Source organism: Epinephelus moara, chromosome 16 (genome assembly GCF_006386435.1).
Source record: "Epinephelus moara isolate mb chromosome 16, YSFRI_EMoa_1.0, whole genome shotgun sequence".
Lineage (NCBI taxonomy): Eukaryota > Metazoa > Chordata > Actinopteri > Perciformes > Serranidae > Epinephelus > Epinephelus moara.
The window spans coordinates 31,430,996-31,448,598 of NC_065521.1; the positions used below are offsets into that span (position 1 = coordinate 31,430,996).

At 43.0% G+C, this 17,603-nt stretch overlaps 1 protein-coding gene across 1 annotated transcript in view; it reads left to right on the top strand.

The window, feature by feature from the left end:
- Positions 1 to 2,711: 2,711 nt before the first annotated feature.
- The window catches only part of LOC126403403 (prickle-like protein 2), a 62,106-nt gene continuing 47,214 nt past the window's right edge, over positions 2,712 to 17,603 (top strand). The window contains exon 1 of the mRNA XM_050066045.1: positions 2,712 to 3,051. The gene's annotated coding sequence lies outside the window, so the exon portion shown is untranslated. The remainder of the gene's footprint in view (positions 3,052 to 17,603) is intronic.

Below are 17,603 nucleotides of genomic sequence, written 5' to 3' on the forward strand. Positions count from 1 at the left end.
ACCCTAACCAAGTGGTTTTTGTGCCTAAACCTAACCAGACCTTAACCACAGGGCCTCATGATGATTGTGGAACAACGGGACTTCAGAACAATGGGTTTAATATGGTCGGAACAATGGGATGTCGGACCAATGGGCTGTCGGAAAAATGGGCAGACCCCGTTTTATTTGTGAATAGAAGATTACCGGTTAGGGTAGTACGACGCAGTTTTTTTGAGCGGAGTGGTGAGCGAGTGGAGCGGGATAAAATTTATGATGGACGGAGCGAAGAATGCGCAGAACCAAGTGGAGCGGACGAGCGGCGCAAAGTGACAGGTCTGTGAGCGAGGAGCGGAAATTTTCACCCGCTCCGCTCACATGCTCTGGTATGGGACAGGTTTTTTTATTCTTTTCACACAAAACTGTTGCTCAGTAAACACGAGGAAATACCTTTGAATTGTTTATTTAAAACAGTATGATTAATACATTTGTATGTGGGGCCCATGTGGGTTAAATGGGCCTTATATGGGATTGTCCACGGGTTCCATACTGACCCCATGCTAATTGCCCACTTGGGTGGGTTTACCCATGTGGGCTCCACATCGGTTATGCTAGGGCTACCTGCCTAGCAACTGTGTAGCAACCTTATCCGGGACTCACTTGGGTAAACCCACCCATGGGGGAAATTGGCATGTGGTCAATATGGAACCCGTGGACAATCCCATATAGGGCCCATTTTTCAGCCCTATTACTGCCAACATGTACCCTGGAAATCCAGAGTTCTCGCAAGAGCACAATTTGAATTTGCTCAGCGAGTCACTCTGGCAATCAGTAATGATGCTCAATACCCATGCCGTTGGAGCCCAGCTGCACCAATCACATCGGTGTATCTGATATAGGTGGGCCAGAGGCGAGCTAAACAGATGATGACAGCGCTGCGACGACGAAGTCCGGAATCAGTCAGTAAACACTGCAAGATGGCTACGGATGAACAACAGTTGTTTGAAACGGCTTTGGCTGCTACAATGAACGACTTAGACTTGGCTTTTTCTCTAAAAGTGGAACAGAAGACAGCGCTCGAATCTTTCCTTTGCAAGAAGGAAGCCTAATCTACCAGTTAGCTCCGCTGGTAGCTAAGCGTATGAGTTAGGGTTGTTCTGATTGGTCGTAGTGTTATCCAATTGCTTGCAGTGATATTTTCAAATGGATGCTTGGAGCCGACCCTGGAGTTTGGCCATTTTCATTACTCATAGCCAGACCCTAAATCTTTCTAGATTTGGGTCTGGATTTCCAGGCTAGCCAACATAGGCCCCACACATAAATGTTGGCTGGGCCGGAAGTCATTGTAAATACACATTGTGATTTTGTCGACACTCAGAACATCCCCCCTGGGTGTCCTCAGTGTCATCTTTAACATCTTTCTCAATTCTTTGTCTATGGAACGGCTTTAGACTTTATACTTGATGACATCACACATTTGAGTTTTAGCACAGTTTTTGGATTTGGGAGAGAGTTGTTTATATTTTATTTTAGGACTGTACTAGACCAAGGGAATAACGTGTAAATTGTGAAAATGGGCGTAGTTCCCCTTTAAGTTTAAACGTAAACAGTCCAAACATCTGGTGCTGATGTTGTCTTTGGAGGACAGTCTCTGATGTGTAAGTGTTGTGATTCAGTTTCTTACCACTACGCTCCTCTGGAAGTTGACTTATTTTTCTACCCTCATCAGTCAAGCTTTTTTTTCATCACAGTTACTCATTGTTTGTTCTGATGATTCAACCAGAGGAGCTTAATGTCCATCCAAACCCAGCTCTGATGGTCTTCATAGAAAATGAACAAAAAATTAAACTTCTGGGATCCTGAACACCTAAAAATACCTGCTCCCACCTCACTACACAGAAGGGCACTTATCATGGCGGGCACTGCATGTCAGTGCGTAGTTGCAGATCTCACAGTGCGGTAGAAGAGCAACAACCTTGTGCACTATTTTGGTACTTTATCTCCATTTTTTTCCAGGAAAATTACAGCGGGCCAGACCTTAGTGTACTCACATGTGGCTGCAGCCTTGATAGAGTGAATCATATATGACAGTGAGTCACACCTGTGATGCAATGATGAATACTGAGCATTAATAATCATATTTATCTGGATATCTTCATGCTGTGTGCTTTGTAAGTAGTTAAAACATTTGTAAGACCAAAAACAATGTTCTTTACTTGGTAGAAACTATATTAAACAGTAAGGGATAGAATTAGCGAGAATTTTTGTTTGTTTGTTTTCTATAAATCCTGTCATGATCGTCTTCAAACATCACCTGATTTCTCAGAGCAAAGTATGTCAAGCCCTCCCAGACAATTCTCCATTTCATTTTCATCTCCTCAGGCATGCATAAATACTCCTGTTATTCTAATCGGAGGCTGTGTGCCGCCATACGATTGGCTGATCAGCTGATGACTCACTTCAACAGGCTGGTGCGGGGCTGGCAAAGAAGAGGGTGGGTGGAAGGGTGGGTGGGTAGGTGGCGGTGAAACAGGGAGAGCAGGAGGCGGGAGTAAAGCTCTCTCCCACAGCTTGTACGCTTATATTGTTGTTGTCAGAGCATGCTGGTTTCTCACGCATTAACACACACACACACACACATACACACACACATAACATATATACTTGCAAAAGGAAGCCAAGTTAATCTATATACACTTTCTCACTGTTTTTTTCTCCTGCCTCCTCAGCCATAGCTGCCTGTAGCCAGACTTGAGGAGAGACACAGAGCCCTGAGGAGAGAGAAAGAGAGAGAGAGTGTGTGTGTTGTGCTGATCACAGAGGCTGCAGCCCCCAGCCTTCCCTCTGCTGCTGCTACAGTACGTGTGAAAGGCGGAGAGGGAGAGGCAGCGGAGGCAGAGCTGGTGTTTGTCTCTGAGACTCGGAGGGAAGAGGAGAGCGCTGTGAGCTGTGCGGTGCAGAGCAGAGACAGTCGGTCCTCTGATATGTGTCCAGTGTGAGCGACTCAGTCCAGTCCCCTGCGCACCTCTGCCGCTGTCTGATCAGCAGGACTCTGACCACCGGCCACACAAACAGGTGAGTCTCATCAGCCTCGTGATGAACTAATCTCATTAGCCAATTTGACTTGACACTTTGATGTGACTGTGATTTAATGTTGCTGTAAAAATAACAAAAATGCTTAAAGTTCTCATAAGAAATGAGGTGTATCCATCATTAGTTGTGTGTGTGCTAAGGGATGTGGCGTGTGGGGGTGTTTTTTTCACACGTATGTTTTGCATTAGTTTGTGCGAAGGCTTGTTTACCTCTTGACTGACAAGTGAAAAAGACCACAGGGACTTAGGGTTGGGGGGGGGGCAAAAAAAGCCTCTGATAAGACGAGTAAATCTGCCTGATTTCATCCCCCTTTTCCCCCATGTGTGAATCCATGTGTCCCTGAAAGAGAAAGTGGGTGGAGTGGGAACCGCTTCAGCTCTGCTACTGTTATCTCAGTCTTGTTTGGAAACAGAGAGAGAGAGAGAGAAAAAAAAGAAAAACACGATGAAGACAGTGCCATCTCAGATGCTGCGCTTTAGGAGGACTACGGTGTTTGATGGAATGCAGATTGTGCATACATTTGTGTTGGTAGCGCGTGTGTGTGTGTGTGTGGACACAGGCATTTATCGGCAACTGTCAGGAAAATCTGCAGCTGTTTACATGTCAGATTTACACTGTTTTTCTTGAGCTTACTGTGAGCCTTTTGCCTCAACTGCGCAAGAGAGCTGCTGCATCCAGCCCTAATTGTTGTGGCATTGACAGGCGATCAGTGTAAGATTATAACCAAATTCCCAGATCAAAGTCTAATCCATTACATAACAAGATTTTCAACATATTGAAGTGATTTAAAAGACAAAGCTGACATCAAACCACAGATCTGTCTAATGAGCAAGATTATGAGTGGCTCTGTTTTCTGTGATATAATGTGCAAAGGTAGATTTTGTTGCCTGCATGTCTAAATGTGATGTCACAGTTCTAATCTACCATGTTTATTTTAATTTTGTGCCACAACTTTATTATTTTTATCTTGATACGAAGCTGTCCTCTGATCTATCATCTGAACCAAACATTGCAGATTTCAGCACCTTCCTCTCCTCCATGTTAGCGTGTGACACTTGTCGCTCGCATCCTGGGAATGTAATTTGTGTGTAATGGCAGCTCATGAGTGTTTACCGCAGGGAATCAGCAGGTCGGTCCAGAATTATTTCCTCCACTGCACCCACTTGTTGAATCAACTTCAGCTCTTTTTGAAGTGTGCCTGTGAAGTAAGTCCTAATCTGCCGTGTCTCACTTCGAGCCTGTGCAATTTGCGTACAGAGGGGACAGAGAAATACGAGGCTTTGAATAGGACCATATGGCCGAATGAGATTTCACAGAGAGACATTGTCAGTGTCTGGATGGTTTTAAAACCCCTGAGCCATGACCGTGATCTGGGCTGCCATTGAGAGGGAAAAATCTCCCTCCCGTGTTCGTCTCCGTCACTGTGGATGCTGCTGTTGTTTGCCTCCGACTGTCAATCTGTCAGTGGCTGTGATGTTGAGGAATCAGCCCCTAGCTCCCCATTGACCCTGCCACATCCCTTTATCACACATCCCTCAATATATCTGTTCCCCTCGTCCATCCATCCATCCATCCATCCATCCATCCATCCATCCATCCATCCAGGTTTCAAATGTTTGTCTCCTCACTTTCACCGCGCACCTCCCTCCACCCCCCCCCCTCCATCCCTCCGCTCTGGTCGCCACAGAAACGGCTGATTCAGGAAGGGTGGGCGGGTGTCTCAGAGCTCTTGCTGCTCTGCCCCATGCGGTGCTTTCACAGTACATTTCTGCTTCTGTGCTGCTTTTATGGCCCTGATATGCTGACAGTTCAGGTGGCTCAGTCAGATGTTATACAATCGTATCAGCAACACAAAGGCTGTTTGTTCCGTCCCCACAAAGGACAGGTTCGGTATTTAGAGTTGCATTGCCATTCATGTTCAGTTGGTACCAACATGGGGAATCTCTTCACTGCCCGCTGACAAATCACCAGTGCTGGCAGATGTTTTTTTTTTTAAAGGTTTACTGTGCTGAATTTGCAGAGACATTATTTATGATTCTGACGTAAATGTCTGCCTCTTGACTGGCCTACTAATTGATCCTGAGAGATTGCAGCCCTATTTTTGCTTAAACTTATATGACACCTGAGCCACACTGTGTGTGTTTAGAGACGACACCGAGGTGATTAATAATGTAATATACCATGACCGAGTCATTTAATAATAGATATGCTACGACCTTTCCCTTACATAAGGTCGATGAAGCAGAATGGGAGTGATGGCGTACAGGATGGGAATGAATAGCTGAAAATTCTTGGATAAATAACCCCCTTCTTAACTGTGTATTACTGTAGACCTCCCACTCACAAAAAAAAAGAAAAGAAAAAACCAGTGAGCGCCAGAAAAAAGATTTGCTCCTGTAATTACAGATGACTTTATCAGAAGTGGCTTTTTGTTTCTGTGTTGTGGTTTTATCCATTTTGTTGCCGTGTTTAGGATTTAGCTCCGGTTGCCATGGTGATGGTTTGTACAGTAGCATAAAAACACTGCCTTTTAGAAAAGCTTCTGAACAGGAAATGAAACCTGTGTTGCACCGCAGTCAATCCTGAGCAGGACCCCGTGAACTTGTCCTGCTGTGCCTGATTAGATTAAAATGGGAATTCGTATCCACTGAGGAGCTAATGGGAAAGACCAGCTCAAGCTTTTCATGTTTTTGTGTTCATTGTACAAACACATTGTGGATCACAGAGTCACAGTCTTTCTGTGGCACACAATCTCTGACAGATTAGCTGTTATAAAAAGTTGCTTGCAGTCAATATTATTTGAATATTCACTGTTGCTTAAACAGGGATAAAGAGCAGCGTCTCATCAGCCTGACCACTATTGATATCAAGAACTTGCTCAAAGCCAAATTCTCATCCTATGTAATGACAAACTCTCAGTTTATGTTTGGTTTTTTTGAGAGCAAAAAGGTATAAATGTCTGCAGGCTGCAGGGGTTTCTCCACCCTGCAGTGTTCAGCCATTACAGTCAGTGGTGACGCAGCCCGAGACTCACACAGCACACTGCAGACCCGTCACGAGACACAGCCAGAACAAAGAGCATACACTGTCATCTAAGAGAAAAACTCAACATGGATGATAAGACAGAAGCAGCGTTTTCAAAATACAAGGACTGTAGGTTGGCAGAAACAGTATGATGCCACGACGAGACCCCTGCTACTTTTTTAGGACGCTGTCCCAGGTAGCGCTGCGGCACTGGACGCCTCAGGTGGGACACTGGTAGATAACTCTGACGTCCCTGTGTGTGTGTACCTGTAACTATTCACTGTGTCATGTGAGCATGTGAGGTTGTAAATGTCTGAGGAGTTCTGCAGCTTTACTTGATGTCTCAACAAACTCATAACTAAAGCACAAAGGTAAGTTTATAAAAGATCAAAGTCAAAAATTGCCAAAAAGAAAAATGTAGACTCAAAGTTTTCTACATACATTAGACCCCAACAATTATACTGAATGTTGCTGTGATAGCTAATGGATATCTGAGTAAAATAAACTATGTAAAGAGATCAAATGCAGAGTTCAAACTAATGTATGACCCAATGCTAGACTACACTGATATGGGAACATACCACCCCAAATGCAGAAGACATTGGTTTAGTACAAATATCCAGAAACAGTGGCGACATACAAAAATCTGGATCCCACACATATGCAACTTAAGTGGGGCCCCTTCCCCCTTTAATGCATCCATTATTGTGCCTGTGCGTAAAATCTTTGAACAACATACTGTTGCTGAAGTGTGGAGTTTTACTTTGAGCCACTAGAACATTACAGAATGTTAATTTTATTGTAGTTTACAGGCCTTCATAATACCCTGGGTGCAAGACAAAGGTGGAAAGCCATCTTACTCTGGCCCCTACACTGAGAACGGATACTATATATCATGACAGAAAAAACAAAAAAAAATAAGATTTCACAGGTTTCTAACAGGTGCTAACCCACAGTCGAGATCAGGTCCGACCCTACATGAACCCACACTGTCTGGGCCCGACCCCAGCCTGAACCACTGCAGCAGCTTGAGCCTGATTAAAAAACCCTAAATTTTAACTGTAAAAGAATAAAATAAAATAATAATATCACAACATTTATTACATTCATTCATTCATTTTCTGTAACCGCTTAAAATGTTGGGGGTCGCGGGGGGGCTGGAGCCTATCCCAGCTGACACTTGGCAGAGGCGAGCTACACCCTGGACAGGTGTCACAAGGCTAACACATCATGCTTACATTCACACCTACGGCCAATTTAGAGTCACCAATTAACCTGCATGTCTTTGGCATGTGGGAGGAAGCTGGGGTACCTGGAGAGGGCACACTGACATGGAGGTGGGCATATGGGCTCTGCACAGGGTTCGAGCTGTTTGAACAAGGACCCCTCTTGCTGTGAAGCGACAATGCTAACCACTGCACCACCATGCCGCCCTATTTATTACAAGCTAAAGTCAGCTAAAGTCGTTTGTTACACGATCTCAGACACGCTCTTCTCCTACAGAAAGGCACAGCACAGTCCAAAAACTGCTGTGTGCTGTATACTCACTAGAACTGTATGACATTTACCTCATCAATAAGAGGGTGTAGTGGGGACAGGTTGGTAGCAACGCAGCCAATACTGCATATTATTCATGACATTACACAGACTACAAGGTCTGCATTTAAAACAAACAAGCAAATCACCGGGAAACTGAAGCAAATCCGACTCAATTCAAGCCAGGGGGAATTTCGAGAAATTACAGCCTGGCCCAAACCCAGAGGGCCGGGTCGGGCCCAATCGAGTCGGGGCAGAGAATCAAACCTTTAGCCCATAGATCTAGAATAATAAAGCACTTCAAACTTAAAGGTACAATCCAGATATATTAAAAAAGGGAATCAAAACCACAAAGACAGGATTAGAACCTGCAGTCACTCTCAAACTGATTGACTGGTCTTAATATAGGAGGAAATGTTGTGTAATAACTCAGTTAAAGTCAATAAACTGTTCCAATGATGCAAACACAATAGTAAAACTGATCCAAACACCACATTTCAAGCATCCTTATACTGTATATTGCTTAATATTTATACAGGAGAAGGTGATCTAATGCTGTTTTAGATATGAGAAATAGTCTCTCAGATTTATTCAGCCAACAGCAATATTGTACTTTACTTATACTGCTTATAACATAAAGTTTCAAAACAGTAGATAAAAACGAACAGAGTGTCCAGCCCTCCTCCTGTCCCGCTGTCGCACACTTCTCCAGAGGGTGCGACACAACACTAAAAACTTCCTAAAGCTACAACACATATAAAAGCAGTAAAGAACGCTTGTGAATCACAACGAGCCAAATAAACCTGTCTGAAAAGGATCTACTGTAAGAGGGTCAAACAGCAGCAGGTACTCTATAATATAACAGGCCATTGGCTTTAGCATCAAGCTGATTTACCTTTATAATAAAGAGGCACAATCATGCATAATGAAGGTAAACCCAGGCTTAAAACTGCCTACCTGGGACTTGGGTGTATGAATAAATCCTCAGCAAACCACAGGATCCTTGACCGCAACTTGTCCTCCTGCTAAAATAAATGGGAATAAAAGCTGTGAAAGTTTAAGTTTGGGGATATGCTATTTTTTTTTTTTTACTGTCAGTAAATCCCATGAAAAAACCCAAACCAGATTATTCCTCTGTGCCACAGACCAACACTGTTATCCAAAAAACACACATCCATGAGCCTCAGCATTGCATTGGCTGACATGTTCCTTCATTAGCATGGACATCGGCAGAGTAGTTTATTTTGAGTCGGCCCCCAGATACACCGTCCTGCTGCTGTAAATACTCACTACAACACCAAGATGGAAAAAGTCCCCAACTAATACATCTATTTACTCCTGTTTGATTACTGTAACATTTGTAAATAACTTCAGTGGCTGGCTGCTTTAGGAAATTGTGCAGCCTGTGTTTATGAAGCCTATGAATATTTCTAGCCTTTTCTTTAAAATCCACAATTAGAATACATTAAAATCTGTAAGAAACCTGAGTCTGAATAGAACAGTGTGGAATAAAGATGTTAAAACACTTTAAAGTTCAATAAAACCAGTAACTTGTATCCACCTCATCAAAGCCCTTTTAACACAGAGATCCTGCTGCTGCTACAAAGACCCTTAATACCACCCCACTGTGGAATTTTAGATGATGATGGCGCTCTGGAAGCAAAAATGGTGTGATGTGTGTGGCGTGTAACACAACAGCGTTGGCCTCCTTTGGGACTTACAATATACACATCTGGCTGAGCTTTCTTAACAATAACAATTCTTGAATTCAGCTTTAGGGGAAAGATCTTGTCCGGTAACTTTTGTAAAAATGTAGGGAACTGCCTGAAAAAGTGGCATATTAAGGTTGTTTTCTTCGAGACATCAACATGCCAAAGAACTGATCGGTGACCAGGTGTTCGACTGACAGAGCAGCGACTACATTAAACATACTCATACTTAAATCATTTGTTAAGCTAGTGATATAAAGCCCAGTTCAGACCAATGATTCACGACAAGCCGAAACCGTTTTAGAACGCAGAGCAGAGAAAAGTTGCAGAGGTGTGAAGTGGCCGTCTGAGCTCGACTCAAGCCGGCTGATGGTGTCACCTGCACCTCAGCTGGTCAAATCGCCAGCGGGTGGTCTTAGAACATAAAGCTGGTTACCTGTTTCAACAGCCAATCAGCTTGTAGTGAAGCTGGTCAAGTCAAAATGACCGCAGACGGCGTGTTCGCTTGCTACAGCAAGAGCTCTGTCCCTGCTGAGCCTCGTGTTTCGTCCTCACGTGTACCAGTGTCAGATGATGGGTCGCTACTGCTGCTCGCTGTTTGTGCTTAAGCCCCGCCCACACACATGCACATTGACTGACTAATTGGCGCTGCTTACTTGCATTATTGTGGCGAATTTATTATGAATCCAATCTATCTGATGCTCATCTAGTTTTTGTTTTTCGCCCTTTTCATCACTACTACAAATACAGCTGTAGCCAGTATCTCACTACCACTATCCTCATTCATATTTTAAGAAGCAACAAATTATACTTAGCTACAAATAAGCCTGAAAAGCTGCAAACAGAACGGAAGTACAGAGAGTTGTTGCATAGAAATGATACACCATTGTATGTAGTTGCATTGGTGTGAAACTGCAGGTTCTTAGAACATTGCAGAATGGCGCATTGCAAGTAGTTGCAAGTTTCAAGAAGTCTCTTCGCGAATCTTTGGTCTGAACTGGGCTTAAGACAACTTAAGGCTTGATTCAAAGCCGATCAAGGTGAGTTTTGTCTCATGTCTTGTCTAAGATCACCAGAAAGAACTTCAGAACAGTCAAACGCCATGTTGGCCTCAATATTCTTCAATCAAAATGTAATTCAACGCTGTGAAAATCTGAAACTCACTCGAGATTTTGCAGTGTACAGACCGCAGAATACAAACAACCTTTCCGCCAAACAAAGATGGCGGCTATCTCGTTATGTCACGTTGACTTCAGTAATGGCATAATATGGTAAAATCAGTCATCAGTCTTGATCTTGTCCTCGGGGGGTATGGAGCTATCGGACCTCATTGTCTCCCCAATTTGCAGACATTTTCAGCTGCTGTTCTTCAAGTTAGCTGCTAACTGCAACTGTGGTGGGTCATACACATCACACGTAACATAAACGTAGCACCCATTCCATCCATAGTCTTGTCTTGCTGGCTCACACTTTTAACACAGATGTCAATTTGGCCCGCTTGCTGCTTCCACTGCCAGCTTAAAGGTGGAACAACTCTGTCCCGATTCTGTGTTCTTACCTTTAACACAGCACGGTGATGACGCAAAATAACAGCGTTGAACAGGCAGTGTAAAAGGGGCTCTAAATTCACACACACACCTGGTAACTCATGACTGACAAGGTGCTAACTGGAAAAAAATGTATGCAGTATTAGATGTTTTTGTCTTCCCTGATTTGATGTGATGAAGCAACAAATCCCGACTTGGTTGTACTCATAAAAAAGATTTAAGAATATCAGCAGTGGAGCTCGCTGCTCGTGTAGGAAGATCGTTCTCCTTTGCTTTGGTGAGCAGATTAATGAGTATTGAGTGTTTCTTCCTTTATTGACTTCACTCTTTCTACACTCAGCAGCCACCAAGATTGATTTTTCCAATAAGCTGGCCCTGTCTCTTTACTGAGCTATTCTGCTGGTGGATTGGGGGTAATGAAGGTGTTGAGGAATAATCTTAAAAATGTTGCCACGAGGAATTAACTTCTTTTTGTAATCTTGGCTGCGGACAAGTGAAAAGTGCATGTTTGCTACCCACAAGCTAAAAGGAGCACACTCGGTTCAAAATACACTGAGAGGAAATCCGGTGAATCATGCATCTTGATTTCCACGTGGAGTGAAAGGTGAATATTTAGCCTCCAACCGGTCATTACCACAATCAAGCTCCTCTTCAAGAGGATCCTGGATGATTCCCTGCGGCTCGCTGCTGTCTGATGACTAATGTTCTCCCAAGCGCCATATTAAAGCCCCTTAATTGGTTAGAATAAACCAATCATTAACTTGCTCATTAGAGCTTATTGTAGTGCTGAGCCCACTGTGACTCGATCATAGCAAACTTCTGTAATTGTTCCCAAAGCCAAGTCGTGGTCCTGTCTGCGACATTATTCAGGACTCATCAACACCAATGTCCTGACTCATTTTGGTTCTTTAAAGATTCCTCGCCACTTAGTGTCAGGGTGATTCTGCACTAACCTCGCTGTCCTGGCCAAAGATTCCCATCTGGACACACTCTTCCTGCCATCTGCTCCTCTGCTCTCTTATTGGCCAGTCCCTTTGACAGTTGTGAGGCCTCCAGTTCAAAATGGCCCCCACACACACTTCTCTTTCTTGGGGGATGATTAAAAGAAAGGAGGTGAGCTGGAAGAATAGAGGAAGAGGAGGAGGCTTCAGAGGCACAGATATTCATAAAGCTCCGGGTTTAAACTCGATTCACCACAGTGCGTTTCTTTCGCGCCGCGGCACTGCGCGTCTCAGCAGTTTCCACCCAATCTCCATGTATCCTAGAAAGTGCTGACTGGCTTACGATAGGGATCACTAAGAGAACAATATGCAGTTTATGCTTAGTCAGAGGGAGACTGTTTCCCCTTAAATTAAAAGTTACATCCAGAGAGGAGCTGGGAGGGACAGGGACAAACCGAGGCTGCAGGTGTATGGATTATTTTCAGGGGGAGAGAGACAGCATGATGTAAATGCCTTTGCTGCTGTTGTTGGTGTCGATTTTGGTGCTAGTTTGGCCTCTCTGACTGATGGATACGAGGAAACTTAACTCTGGGGGAATCATCTGTGCTGCTGCTGTGCCCTGAGGTTTAGTACTCACTCTGTCCTCATACTAATGGCATCATTACTGGGCTTCTGAAATAGCATTTTCCTGCTCAACAAAATGTATACGCACACACAAGTAGACACAAGTAGAGCATCTCCCATTCACACACAAAAACACACTCAGTGATGCACAATAAATGCCCACTGTAAGAAACATATGCATGCATGCATTTATCATTATAAATGACATACATCTGTTTAAAGCAGGACGAATTAAATTGCCACCTCCGTCTCACATTGATATTTACGAGTATTCGTACAGAGTGAAATGCACAAAATAAGTGCTTGTGTGTGATACTGACAGAAGTACTCATGTACATATACCATGAGTTCTTCACTCTTCTCACTGACCCCATTTAGATAAAAAGGATGATTATGAAAGGATGGAGGAAGCAGCACAACATGCATCTGCCAAATAGGGCAACCTTCCACGAGCGTCATTTTGAGGTGACGTCATTCCGTAAGATGTTTCCCAGGCACAGACACATGGCAGATGTCAAAGTAAGACATGTAACTATACATAGTACCCTATAGCTCCACATAACCACACCAAATGTCTACTGAAGGGGCTGTGTGAGTAACGGTGACTGAAAATCAATCACTGGATTTATAAAAGCATCCAAAGCACATATTTAATCACCCTCTTTTGTTGGCTTTATCATCTTTTCACAGTCCAATGAGATCAGCTGCAGTTTCATGCAAACTGCTAAATAAAATTTTCTTGCCCATTGGCCAGCTGACGTCTTTCAACTGATTAATTCATCAAGCATGCACAGTCTGACAGTGTATAAGCAACAGAAGGTGTTTCTAACTACGAATACGTATTCCCTGCTTTTAATGACCATGACTGTTATGAAGTAAAACTCAGCCTTAACAGGGTATCTGCAGGTCTTAAAAAGTCTGACAAAGCATTGAATTTAGTTTTCTCAAAAACAGCCTTGGAAGGTATTAAAGGTAGGAAGGTAAAAGTCTTTTCCTAATTCTCAAAATTTGAAAATGTTTTCTATTGCTTTAGGATGGTATATGCCTATAAGATTTTTCACATATTTTCCTACAAAAAACAATAAACCCAAATTCGTACATATCCCACGTACTTTAAAAGGCTGCGATTGCGTGTTTATTGCGCTGACGGCAGTAAGCAAGGAAGCAATCCTGAGTGCTTGTAAGGAGGCAGACTTTCACCCAGGATTGTACCCTGGAGTTGTGTGTTTGGATCCGTTTGAACCTCGAGTGAACTTTGAGTCCTTTTAAGGTACGTCATCACCATGTTTCTTCTCCTAACTCTTACCTTAGTAACTTTCATTGCCTAAACCTTACCTGCATAACTTTAACGTACCATAACGTAATGTCATTCGTGGGGTGCGAATTTCAAAGGATATCAAACAAACCATTCTATGAGAATTCGTGACTATAGACCAATGGGATCACTCCAGCCATAACACAGTGATTCACAACATAATATAAACATGGATCAGGGGCATAACGTGGAAGGCAACTGTCCCTTCCCGACTTCCTTTCCCCCTACATCCAGCGCCCTTGCTTGGACCACACCCACCTTCGACCCCGCCCTTCATTTTGATCTGAGCCACACAAGTGTGTGACTGCATCTTGCACGGGTGCTATGGTTTCACTTCAGGAGAGGACCCAAATGCAGATTCAACAGGCAGGTTTAGGTTTTCAACAAAAGGCGAGCCTTAATGTAGCTGATGAAGGTCTTCCAAATAAAGGCAGGCAACAAAAATAAAAAAAAATCAAACTAAAACCAAAAAGACATGAAGACCAGGGATGGATGCATGATGATGGCAGGAATGATGAACACAGAAGGTACGCAGAAGGTACGCAGAGGTACACAGGCGGACTGACAAAGGGAAATACACAGGTACATATACACAGAAGACTAATCACAAGGACGAGACACAGCTGGAGAAGGAAGACATGGGCAAAAGGAGTGAAACGGATTGACTGACAACAAGGGTGGAGCAGACTAATTCAAAACAGGTGTGAAGGGAAGACTCAGGGAACAGGCAGGACTTAACCAGACAGGTGTGGCAGAAAACAGGCGGGAAAACACACAAATACAGGAAGTAAAACCAGACATGACACATGAGAGAACCTACAAAATAAAACAGGAAGCAGATTAAAATGTGCCAAAGTCCATAAGATAACAGAATATGAAACCAAAACCCAAGATCATGACAACGTTGTCATAATCTGAGCATGGACAGACAGACAGACAGACAGACATATAAACACCTGGAAAATAATCAATAGTTAACACCAAAGTTAACATCATCCACGATCTTTCCCATCCCCAACCAAACAGTTCTAATGATATCCTACGAATTAGCGCCCCACGAATAACATTACGTCCTTAATGTAAAGCTACGGAGGATAAGTTTGGGTAAGTAAAGTCAGTGTAGTTATATTTAGGAAAAATCATGGTGAGGACCTACCCTAAAATGACTTAAAGTTCACACAGTCAGAACACTAGTCTCCTGGGAAATGTTCTGGGGTAAGTCCTGTGTTTTATGACTTATCCACCACCCTAACATGCCACCTAACTGAACTACTCAGGACCACTTCTGTCTCTACTCCTGTCAGCACATTGGTCACATGATTGCAGCCTTCCAAAATATGTGGTTATGCATGAATTACTGGCTCATCACTATGTGGGATATGTACGAATTTTCGAATTACTTTTCATAAGAAAAACGTACAAACGGTGCACAAGAACAGCCTGTGAAAATTTCAGTGTGTTTTAAACCACTTATTAAATATTTGTATCCTTCTCATAAATACTAAATAGGGGGATTTAAATTAAAGTGTCACCCACTTAATATACTTTGTGTCAACGAAACTGAAGTAAGAAGTTGCATAGGGTGCACTTTACTTCTTGCTCCAAGCTCTTCTGGATGGCTTCCTGTTCTTTTTCAGCTCCAAAAGGCATTTTACCAGTTGGAACGCTGTTTGAGATGGCAGACCTCAATCGATTTACAGGTCACAGAAAAACGAAAAGGACAAGAATGCATAAATAGGCAGCTGGAAAGAACCCCCACATCACCCCGATGTCCTGGATCCAAATCCAGCAGGGGCTATGTGTGTCACCTCCCTGAGTCTCTCTCATATTTCAACTATCGTAGAAAGACAAACAATCTTTAAAAATATCAGAAAAAAGGGTTTATGATTTCACAGTAGACTGTTTTGCTTTGACCTGCATCGTGACATAAAACTTAATCTTTTTCAAGTCTCCAGTTTATTTTTTATTTTTTCACAGTTCCATCAGTCTCCTCAAATCATCCCATGACTTCATCTGCAGCCCATTTCAACTCTAATACAATTCAGAATGCATGAAAACAATGTGAAGTCTATTTTTTTATTTATATTTGAATGGGTATAACATCAAGACAAAAAACTGTTTATGATTAGGAGGGTATGGCCAATAAGCGATTCAATAAACTGTTTGTATTAGATGGAGGAGGGATAATCAGAATAGTTTAGGATTCATTTCCCTTCAGATAAAAAGGGAAATATTGTATCTAGCTTCTGATCATAGTTGCCAGTTTTAAGTAAGTATTTAATGGTGACAATATTACTGTGATAATAAAATAGTTATATCAAAATCACCCCTTTCAAAACGCATGAATTGGAAGAGTAACTTGAAAAACAAAGGGTCTACAGGGCATGCTCGTGGCTCTGTGAAGCTGTACGTAGGCATGTTGGTGCAGTGAGCTAACCGCTAACATCAGGATGCTAACATGCTTATATCATAACATAGCCTGGAAATCCAGACTCAAATCTAGAAAGACTTTGAGTCTGGCCCTCACTGATACACCCTTCCTACCCAAGTGGCGGCACTAACTGAGGCATATTAAATGCCGCTGCATGCAATTGGATAGCACGATAGCCAATCAGAGCACAAAAAACAAGGTGATGTATTCATTGCAGTAAGCCCCATTTGTTTGCCGACCAGTGGGGCTAACTGATATATATTATGCTTTTGCTGTATCCCGTCGGCAAAATGGCAAAAACGTCCTTCCTGGAAGCGAAGGCTTCTAGGGCAGTCTTCTGTTCCTCTCTCAAGGAAAAAGATAAGTGTGGTTGGCTTAGCGTTTCTTCCAAAGCTAAATTGAACAGACGCGGTCCTTCGGCAGCTGCCATCTTGGTTGTTTACTTTTAGACTCTTACGGCGCAACGCTGTCGTCATCATGTTACGCCCGCCCAGAGCCCACCTCTGTCAGATAGACTGATCTAATTGGTCCGATGGCGATTCAACGGGCTCTGCTCGTTGGGGCCAGATCCCTGTGCAGTGCAAATTTGAATTTGCTAGGGCTGGGGCATCTGGATTTCCAGGTTAATCATAACATGTTTCGACCGTAAAATGTTTACCATGCACACCATCTTAATTCAGTGTGTTAGCACGCTAACACACTGAATTAAGATCATGAATCATGAATGCATAAAGAGAACTGAATACAATGTTTTAGGCGGAGCCCCGTTCATGAAAGTTGCTCAGTGGCACATGAAGCCAAAACAGTTCAGCTGCTGCATATAAAATGACCTGGATGATTGTCACTGCTTCTGCACTGTGTGGCCAACAGAGTAGGTGCAACAAGAAACTTCTGCCGCTCACTTCCAGTTTAGCCCTCCACTGACATGAATGGGGATAAAATTATGTAATTATGCGGCTTATCAGACCGAATGGATCAAATCCTGATAGTGAAGCAAGTCATTTTGTGGGGGTTGTGACACTCAAAAAAATGTATCCACTGATTTATAGTGGGTTTTTTTGCAGTGTAAGTTTAATGGAAGAAGTCTTTTTGGGCCCCAGGGCTTCATGTATAATTCCACTGTTTGGCCTTCACGAAAATTGGCTTCAAAGCCCAGCGTACTTCCTAAAAATAAAGTGCAGCAGAGGGTGATGGGAATGCAAATATTTGGTCATGAACCAAATTTTGACCTGATGATAAGGCTAGATGAAAAGTTAATAGTTTTAAATGTAATGAATTTTTTACAGTTCATTCTCGGGGGGGGCATAAATGTCAAATAAATCAGGTTAATCTATCCAAAAGAGATCCTTCACTCAAAACTGCAACTGTCAGCCACGGTAGCACAAGAGGAAAAATCAGGTGATCACC